Genomic DNA, 10,241 nt, shown 5'->3' with positions numbered 1-10,241 from the left:
TTTATTAGTTCTAAGAATCTCGATTACCTTAATTTAGAAATTCCGAGTTCGGAAAATCCAGTTTTGAACGTCCGTCTTTTACTGAGGAGAGAATCCATATTACTCTGATAGCGTCAGAAATGGTAACTTTTAAAGCTTTGTTGAATCCGACTAGGACTACTCGTCCCTCATGTATCAGGTTAGCTGACACGGAATCAAATTATGAACTTAAACCTGGGACCATACAGATGCTCCCAATCTTTTTAGGGAAACAAAATGAAAACCTTATTTCCATGTTATGTATTTTGAGGAAATTTGTAGTACCCTAAAAATTAGAGACCTTGATGATGATGCTTTGAAACTTAGGTTATTCCCTTTTTCCCTGAAAGATAAAGCCAAATCGTGGCTACATAGTTTGACTTCGGAGTCAATGGAAACATATGAACAACTTACATCTGTCTTTTTCAACAAGTTTTTCCCTAGGTACAAAACGTCGTCTATTAGGACGTAAATCTGCACGTTTTCTCAACAGGAGGGAGAATCTTTGTATATGTATTTGGAAAGTTTGAATGATTTGTTAACACAATGTCCTCATCATGGTTTAGAAAAGGTTAGGCTAGTTCGATCCCTTACGAGGGTTTAGATTATTCCACAACAACTATGGTAGAATCTCTGTGTACAGGTGGGTTTGAAAACCAAACAGTTGATGCGATGATGACATTTTTGAATGACATCGCCGAAAAGACCCAATAATGGGAAAATAGTAGGGAACCCCATAAAATAATTCTTCTAGGCAGAGGAAACGTTAATAGGGTAGAAGGAGGCTTTGAATCAGATGCCAAAATTGCTTCTATAGCAAAAAGGTTAGAAGCTTTTTAATTGGGTCACACTAGTGGTAGAGTGGAGCCTTTTTGGGAAGGCCAGAATAATGAAGAGCAAGCCAATGCTCTTTATAATAACGCTAGATTCGATAACCGTCAAAAGTTTGACCCATATTCAGAAACCTATAATCCTGGTTGGAGAAACCATCCAAACCTTTCGTGGTCTAAGGGCCAGAGTCAAGGTCAGTTTAGTAATTCAAATGCTCCCACAGGTTCTGATTACAATAAGAATTCTTCAGGTCCAGAGAATAAAATGACTAACTTAGAGGAATCAATTAAGATGTTAGGAAAAACTCAGGAAATGTTAGCACAGAGCCATGTTAGTTTTCAACAGGAAACCAAGCAGAACTTTCAAACTAATGCCCAGACCCTTGCTAAGTTAAAACTTCAAGTAGGTCAAATAGCTAAGACTTTAAGTGAGATAGATAACGGTAGGTTTCCTAGCCAAACACAACCTAACCCTATAGGAGTTAATGAAGTAGGTGTGAAACCATCACTTCAATTGGATGCTATTAGAACCCTCAGGAGCGGTAGAGTTGTAGACAATAAGGTAACCATGCCTGACAGTGAGCATATTGTAGTTCACCCCTCAGGACCATCCATAGCTGATGAGACTGATAAAATCTCCGATGATGCCAATTCGGTTCCTGAGAGGCTCTATTCTATGCATAGAGCCCCACTTCCACATCTACTAGTACCAACAAAGAATGAATCCAACTTTAATGACATAGTGAAGGTTTTTAAGAAAGTTACCATAAACCTTCCGTTATTAGAAGCAATTAGGCAACTGCTGGATTATGCCAAGTTCCTCAAAGATATGTGTACGCGAAAGCGAAAGCTTGATGTCCCTAAAAAAACCTTTTTAGTTAGTCATGTAAGTTCGATCATTCAGAACACCGCAACTCCAAAATACAAAGACCCAGGTTCACCTACCATTGCTTGCACGATAGGAAAACACAGGGTAGAGAAAACTTTACTTGACTTAGGAGTTAGTGTGAACTTACTACTGTATCATGTGTACTTACAGTTAGGACTTGGTGAATTGAAAACTACCAAGACAATGCTCCAGTTAGCTGACAGGTCTGTTAAAATTCCTCGAGGTGTAATAGAGGATGTTCTTATTGAGGTTGATAAGTTTATTTATTCAGTGGATTTCGTTGTTCTAGATACTCAGCCTATTCAGGATCCCAGTGCTCAAATACCGGTGATTTTAGGTCGCCCATTCTTAGCCACAACTAACGCCGTCATCAACTGTAGGACCGGACTTATGAACATATCCTCTGATAATATGACCAATGAAATAAATCTCCCCCTAATGAGAACAAGCATTTACTGAAAACACTAACCATTTTTGGTGTACCGCCGTACTTTTCGTATACCGCCGTACCTTTCGTACAACAAACGTATATTTCAATAAACGCGTTTTTTACATCAGTCGTTGGATTGTATTTGTCTCTAACCACAGACGTTGGAATTTTTTTCTTTATCTTCCTCTTTCTCTTCGATTAGGTATGAAATCCGTCGCTACAACTGAATTTTCACTAAGGGAGAAGCAAACGAAGATGGAGATGAGGAATTGAGTTGGTTGTGTTTCACCCTCGATTAGGTATGCAGAATTTCTTAAACTGTTTGATTTTTGCTATCTGTAATTCTAGGGTTTCTGCAAATTTTGGGAATTTTATTTCACATGTGTTTATCAATGACTTTGAAGGGTTGGTTATTCAATCTTACTTTCTATTTACATACTCTGTATATGTATCGGAAAAGTTTCCAACTGAATTCAGTTTAATTCGCCAATTTTTTTTAATTGTTGCGAAAAATTCTTTTCATTGTTTGGGGAAATCAAAATTGGGTTCTTTAGGTCACTCAAAGATTCATTATAAGGGAAAAATGTTGGAGATTCGGTAACTACTTAGGAATTAGGGCTTTTAATACCAACAACAAATTTTGCTTAGTTAATTATGATAGGAGTTGTTTGAAAAATTTATAGGAGAAAAAAGTGTGTTTACTGTTGGTATTAGAAATCAGAATTCATGTGTTAATCGACATTGAAGTTCACTGACAATAATTTATCAAGTCTCTAAAGTTCAGGTCATTTGTTTCAAGTGTTGATTTTGCTGTAATCGAGATTGACTGATATCAGCTAAGGTGTGATCTCAATAACAACCCGGACAATAGAGTACATTTCCTTTTCTTGGAAGAAGTTTATTCGTTGTTCATTCGAAATTATTCTGTTTTCTCTCCCCATGCATGTTGGCTACTATAAACTCATTTTATTTGGTTCAGGTATGTAGTAGAGATATGCAGTAAGACAGGTTGTAGTTAGCTTCATGGCAGCATGGTTTGTCTTAAAAGCTTTTGATTAAAAGGCGTGTGATGCTAAATTAAGAGGATTCATCCCTTTTCTATCAGAGTTTTGTAGCACGCACATCGTCATGGGCTGCAGTTAGTAGTTAGTCTAGGTGGGTTATATCAGTTACATTCATTTTACGTCTCTTATAATTTCTTGACTTTATACATGGATTGCTCATGCACCATGCTCCTTAGGGGATGGTAAAGAATGATGGTCTGAATTGTATGATGTCAACCTATTTGGTAATGTATCTTTCTTTGACTAAGTTAACTCTTTATTTATTACATTCCCATTTGGAACTTGGAATCCGAATAATTATCTATCATTACATCCTCTGACTTCCTTCGGAGAAATTTGAAGTTTGTTATTGTACGTTCGGCTAATACATGATTGTTGTAACTTACTAACTTCAATGCAGTGTATCGACTTTGAACTTCCAAATTGTTAAGATGAAGCTGATTCAAATTGATCTTGGCTTTTAAGGTGACGCTGCACAAGGTGGATCAAAGGCACGAACTGTTGATATTGGGGCTACTGTGAGTGTTCCTTCATTTGTTAACAGTTGCGACAGTACACAATAGTTTTGAAACTTCTAATTTTTCTAAGCACCACTATTTTGTTGCTTTTATTGTACTCCACATTTTTTGGGTTTGTGTTTGAGAAACTTGATCGGGATACTTGGTGCGAAGTGTATGTATACAAGAACTAGGTACTTTGTAAAAAAGATATTTTGAAGAAATTACTGAACACGGAGTGTGTTTTTGTTTTTGTTTATAATTAGTGTTTTGAATTTTTCGTGCAAAGCACGTGCATTCTACTTGTGTCTTTAATGTTACTAGACAACCTTATGATGATTTAGAGGAAGTGAATATGAATAGCCATTTAGTTCAACATCTAGTTCACAATAATTGGGACGACACTTTTGGTGATTCTTTAGATGAATTTGATGAGACAATGCTCTTAGGTCCGATTGATGACCAGACTTTAGAACTAGAACAAGCTCTCGAATATTTTAAGGACTCTACATACCCAGAAATTCAGGCACTAGTGTTAAATCTTTCTGGGAGTATGATGACCCTAAGTTTGGGGGCAGAGAACTAGAAGAAGCTATTGAGTATTTTAAAAACTCTGAGGATCCAGAAATTCAAGAAAAAGTTAAAGGTCTTACGGAGAGTAGTGATTACCCTAAGTTTGGGGTAGTGATGGTTCTTATGACCGTCAAGTATTCCCATTAGAAGTCCTAACTTGAGATTCGAGCTTTGTACGTCTGAGGTATTACTTGAGTCTCTTCAGACTCCACAACCTGATCCCCCTAATAATGTCTAGGAGGGAATCCATATATAGAAAACACATTGTTCGGATGAATCTGTTTTTCAAGACACTCATATAAAGCCCAAGTGGGTGCCCCCGATAAATCCAGTTTTCTTGCAAGAAACTTTCGATAAGGTTGTGCTATGTCTGTTCATTTTTCTGATCCTCTGGAGTTGTCTCATTTTAGTGGCAGTTTTATTTGGTTTTGATGATCCACGGTTGTTTCGACTATTGATATACGATTTGAAAGGTAATTATCCATTTTATGGGTATGTAATGTCTGGTTGAAGACTTTGAACTTAACACTTCTTGGGAGGTAACCCATGCTCATGCAACACGGTAATATCTTTCCTTAACTCTTTTGCTTCAAGTGGTAACCGTTTATCCTTGTTCATGCTTTAAATTTTATCTTTAGAACATCGAGGACGATGTTAGACTTAAGTTTGGAGGTATGGGAGAAACTTTTAGTTGCATTATCAAGCTCCAGAGCCTAAAAATTTATGCATATTAAGGATAGCACTAGCCAATCTAAGTGGATGGAAGCATCTTAGTTGTAGGAGTTGAGGAACCAATCTAAGTGGATGAAAGCATCTAAATAGAGTCAATTCATAAAAGCACAGAGCTCAGGTGTTAGAAATAATATGGTAGTTTCACCATATCTCGTTGAGTCCTTTTCACATTCTGTTTTTATTTTATTTTCTTTTTAATGTGTGTTTCTCTAAGTGATTTGGTGGGGCACACTATCGAGTTGTTACCACCGCTGGGATGAAGTAGAGTGATTGAGTTACTTAAAAAAGAAAATTTGAGACCAGACCATCAGACCAACCGGAATAAATTGTTCAATAAAATCGACCACTGGGTCCCTTGTATATGCCAACTGAGTTGATCTAGAATTAGGATTGTCGACTATTGGTTTCCTTGTATATGCCAGTTGTGTTGATATTAGTCAGACCAGTACCTTAGTCCATTAGGATAGGTTCATCTTGGCAGTGGCTTTTAGACAGATATGGGAAACACCGTTCACCTTATTCAACATCAAAACCATCTACGTTTTTTCTCTATATCCATTTTCTCAATCTATTAATGTAATTTTTTGATTCCGGATATTGATGTCCATACCGCGACTATATGAGTAGAGCTCTGTCACTTATATATGAATTTTAGTATGTGAGTGCAAACTCGTGTACATCAATTGGAATTTCGCACCAGGGTACTTCCTCCTGTAGTCAGTGAGAGTATGCCAATTGCCAACCAAGGAGGTTCTTCAGTGCCGCTCTAAGGTTCTGCATAGATAGCTAGGGTCCGGAGTACAGGTTTTGTGGGTACACCTCTTGTAAACCCTCATGAGACTATAACTCGACACCTAGGGGTTCAAAGGATTGTTGCACACACTAAGTGCAATTGCGTTGCCTGCGACAATGAGTTAGGATTTTATTTTCTAGATTAGATTTGCTCGAGGACTAGCAAATAATAAGTTTGAGGGAATTTGATTGACACATTTTTCTGTCTGATTTGTCTCGATTTTATATATTGTTAGGGCTCATTTTTGTACTTATTATGGTGTTTTATGTGTGTATAGGTATTTTTGGCCAATAAATATTTTTGGAAAAATCGGCTCGAAAAAGTGTAAAAGCCACCCCAGGGAACCCCTTAAGACATCTACTATTCGCACCCCTACTCTGGATAGGGGGCGACCCTTTCTTCTTCACAGATTTTGATTGGAAAATCTCATATTTTTGTGGGTACTCTTTGGATTAATATCAATTGCAATTGGATACCAACAAAGATGCATCAAACACCAAAATCGTGGGGATATAATCTCGCGTATCTTCACCACATTGCAGCAAGCAATTGGTCTGTAATCAACCACTCCACTAGGATTCTCCTTCTTATCCACAAGGGTGAGAAGGAGGTGATATCCTCGGGAACTTCTGTTGGATTTGGAATAGTTTGGACCTGTTACATCGTAACAGCATTGGTAATGGGCTTATGGTCGGAAAAAGAAGAAGGTATCCATGGATTCACATGTTACTGGGGAGAAGAAAAAGGCACGGGTTCTGTTTTGATTAATATGGAAGTTAAGTACAATATCTTCCCTGGATGCCTCTATACAATAAAAGGAAAGTTTGGAGAGAAAAAAGACAGAACCACGTGAAGAGATTTGACGAGATATAATCGTGACTTCCGGTGAAAGAAGACGTGACTTTTGGGCGAAGAAAACAAAGATTTTCTCGAGAGATTTGGGGTCTGCTGGATATATAAGGGTTGGTTCGAATAAAAAAGAGGATCATGTACACTTTGGGGAAGATTAGAAGAAGAACAGAGCAAAGAAAAAAAATCACAGAGAGGAACAACTGAGTTGCATTCGAGAAGAAGAAAATGAAGAACAAAAAACCATCACCTATTCATTCAAACTATAACAATTTTCCAACAATTATTCCTGTTAGTATTTCTATGCAACAGAGCATTCTGTAACAATTAAATTTGTTACAATCACACTGTTTTATACCTTTTCATTCTTTTAATCAACTTTTAGGCTATAAACATGTATTTTGAGAAAGTGATTAATATGAAGAGCTAAACCCCATTGTTGAGGCGATATAGGAAGCTATTTTTCCAACAAAAAGTGGTATATTCTTGTTTATTTATTTATTGCAATTATTTTATGATTATTTTCCTTGATCGAGAATTGTTTGAATGATTTTTTTTAAGCAATTGTTATTTTCTTTTGATGGAACATGCTTGGCCATAGGTTTTTGATGCTCTACACTTTGGATTTACACTTGTTATTCTTAAAATCCACATGTTGCAATATTTTAGAATCAAATTAAACACAAAGATTGCATAAATATGAATATTGAATTTAATCACTTTAAACTTGGAAAATAGTGGAATCTTGGCCTCAGTATTCTTTTAATTTTGATATCATCTTTGTCTGAGTTTTCTATTTTAGTTTAAGAATTTAAGTCTAAAAAGCATCATTCACAAATTTGAGAAACGAATCTATTATTACCACTTTCTACAGCACATCAGCAACCTACAATACGTGCAAAGTAGAAATGCGTCCACGATGAGAAAATGAGTAATTCGTGATGGCAGTTGAAGGAGTAAATGGAGTAATGGTATTACAATAACCAAGTCTCGCTAACAAATTGAGACTAGTTTCAGCACGATTTCCACTTCTCGTCAAATGTCACCACTTACACGAGATCAATGTGTTAACTACATTTGCTACAAATAGATTCTTAAACCTATCCACATGATATGGCAACTGAAAATGTGGGGCCCACAAACCTCACCCAATATTTTGATTAACAATCTGTATGTACTAACTCTAATATACTTTTAAGAGAATCAACTAGACAGTCAGACTCAATCTTAATAAAAAGTATATCAAGGAGTTAATATCTCAATCTCTCGATTTGATCTTTACTCAAGCAAATGGAAATCTGCGAGTCTTTATCAAATACTAGAGATATAAACTTGGATGGTACCAAAGACCAATATCCAAGGATCAATCAATTTCCAATCAACAACCAAAGGTTGGATTTCACAATTGATCGATACAACGCACAACCTCGGATATTTCAATTATATAACAAAATATAATGCGGAATAGAAATAACACAGACACCAGAATTTTTTTAATGAGGAAACCGCAAATGCATAAAAACCCTGGGACCTAGTCCAGATTGAACACCACAGTGTATTAAGCCACTACAGACACTAGCCTACTACAAACTAACTTCGGTCTGGACTGTAGTTGAACCCTAATCAATATCACACTGATTCAAGGTACAGTTGCGCACCTTACGTCTCTGACCCAGCAGGATACTACACACTTGATTCCCTTAGCTGATCTCACCCACAACTAAGATTTGCTACGACCCAAAGTCGAAGACTTTAATAAACAAATCTGTATCACACAGAAAAGTCTATGATAATAGATAATTTTGTCTCCTACAGATAAACCTATGAGTTTTGTTCCGTCTTTTGATAAATCAAGGTGAACAGGAACTAATTGATAATCCAGACTTATATTCTCGAATAACAACCTAGTATTATCAATCACCTCACAATAATCTAAATCGTATGGTAGCGAAACTAGATATTGTGGAATCACAAACGATGAGACGAAGATGTTTGTGATTTCTTTTTATCTTGCCCTATCAGAGATAAAATCTCAAGTTAATTATTCAATTGAACTCGTACGATAGAAAATTACAAGATCAGAACGCTCAACTACAAGAGAAGTAGTTTCGCCTGGCTTCACAATCCCAATGAAGTCTTTCAGTCGTTAACCTACAGGGTCTCGAGAAGAAACCTAAGGTTAAAGGAGAATCGACTCTAGCAAAACCAACTAGTATCACACATGAGGTGTGGGGATTAGTTTTCCAGTTGCTAGATGCCTCCTTTATATAGTTTTCAAATCAGGGTTTACAATCCAAGTTACCTTGGTAACAAAGCGTTCAATATTCACCCTTAGATGAAAAACCTGATTCAACCAAGCTAATATCTTTCAACGGTTAGATTGAAACTTAGCTTTTCACACACAAATGAAATGTATTCATTTAGGTTTGAGTAACCGTACCTAAATGTGTACACTTAGTTGGTTCACAAATAGTTAACCAATGGTTAGCCATATGAACACTTTCATATTAACCGTATTCATCTTTCTCATAACTAGTTCAAATGACTCATAAGAGCTAGTTGAAGAGTTGTTCAATTGCTTAGGTCTTTATTCATAGACACAATTGAAACAAAATCGGTTTGATCCATTTGAATCAATTCATTAACAATATACCCACGGTTTGCAAAGATTGCATTCCTTATAATTTATTGTTTTAAGTTCATGAACTACTGATTTAAGAAATAACCAGCTTGGATACGCGTACGGGTATGTGTACCTTAGCTACCGGATTTGAGTTTACAAACTCAGAAGAAATTTTCGGTTCGAAAACTTCCGTGGATACGCGTACGGGTATGCGTACCTAAGGTGACTGGTTCACTAGTTTGCAAACTACAAACTCAACAAAAAATTTATGTTGGAAAACTTCCGCTGGTACGCGTACTTAACCTGTCTCCTTCACCAATACCGTATGCACACACTTGGTTTCCGGCACATGGATTTATACACTAATATGCGAACACACTATATATGCTTATATCCATAGTTGGTAATCTCAACTCTACATTTCAATCATTGAAACATTCTTCTATAATGTTGTAACAATCTTTATTCACGACTATCGTCATCAAAGCTATTTTCAAGATTGAAACGTCATCATGACTTTCGTCACGCTTAAAGATGAAAGTGGTTAAAGCAAAATCTTACCAACAATATTTCGAGAAAAAGATAGGCGAGTAAACTCGGCTCGAAATAGAAAATGTGTATGTATGCAAATTATCATACTTATACGACTATTGTCTCAAGAGTAGGAGATAGAGTAGAATTTTGAGTGATAGATAAGTTCAAGTCTCCACATACCTTTTTAGTCGGATGAAGTTCCACTGGTTCCTCGAGTAGTTCTTCGTCTTTGTAAGATTATCGCCATGGAGTCTGGATCTCAACTACGCTTAACCATCCTAGACCGAGACTTAGTCATAAGTAAACTAGAAAACAAGACATTTAGTTTTGATCACTAATATTGACAAACATGCTTGAGATAGCAACACATGTGAATTCGACCGAGCAATGCTCTAAAAACAACTATATC

General features: G+C 36.5%; 1 long non-coding RNA gene across 4 annotated transcripts; it reads left to right on the top strand.

The window, feature by feature from the left end:
• The first annotated feature begins 2,334 nt into the window (after window positions 1-2,334).
• Window positions 2,335-3,987, top strand: LOC113299535. Of its 4 annotated transcripts, none has more exons than XR_003335103.1 (3): window positions 2,335-2,466; window positions 3,147-3,322; window positions 3,697-3,987. It is a non-coding gene; the product is annotated as an uncharacterized LOC113299535 (long non-coding RNA). The 4 variants fall into 4 exon arrangements; XR_003335101.1 differs by having other exon boundaries at window positions 3,632-3,987; XR_003335100.1 differs by having other exon boundaries at window positions 2,342-3,322; window positions 3,632-3,987.
• Window positions 3,988-10,241: the final 6,254 nt, after the last annotated feature.

This window comes from Papaver somniferum, chromosome 7, assembly GCF_003573695.1.
Source record: "Papaver somniferum cultivar HN1 chromosome 7, ASM357369v1, whole genome shotgun sequence".
NCBI classification, from domain to species: domain Eukaryota; kingdom Viridiplantae; phylum Streptophyta; class Magnoliopsida; order Ranunculales; family Papaveraceae; genus Papaver; species Papaver somniferum.
Note: the sequence above shows the minus strand (reverse complement) of the source record. Positions and strands in the feature narration are given on the sequence as shown.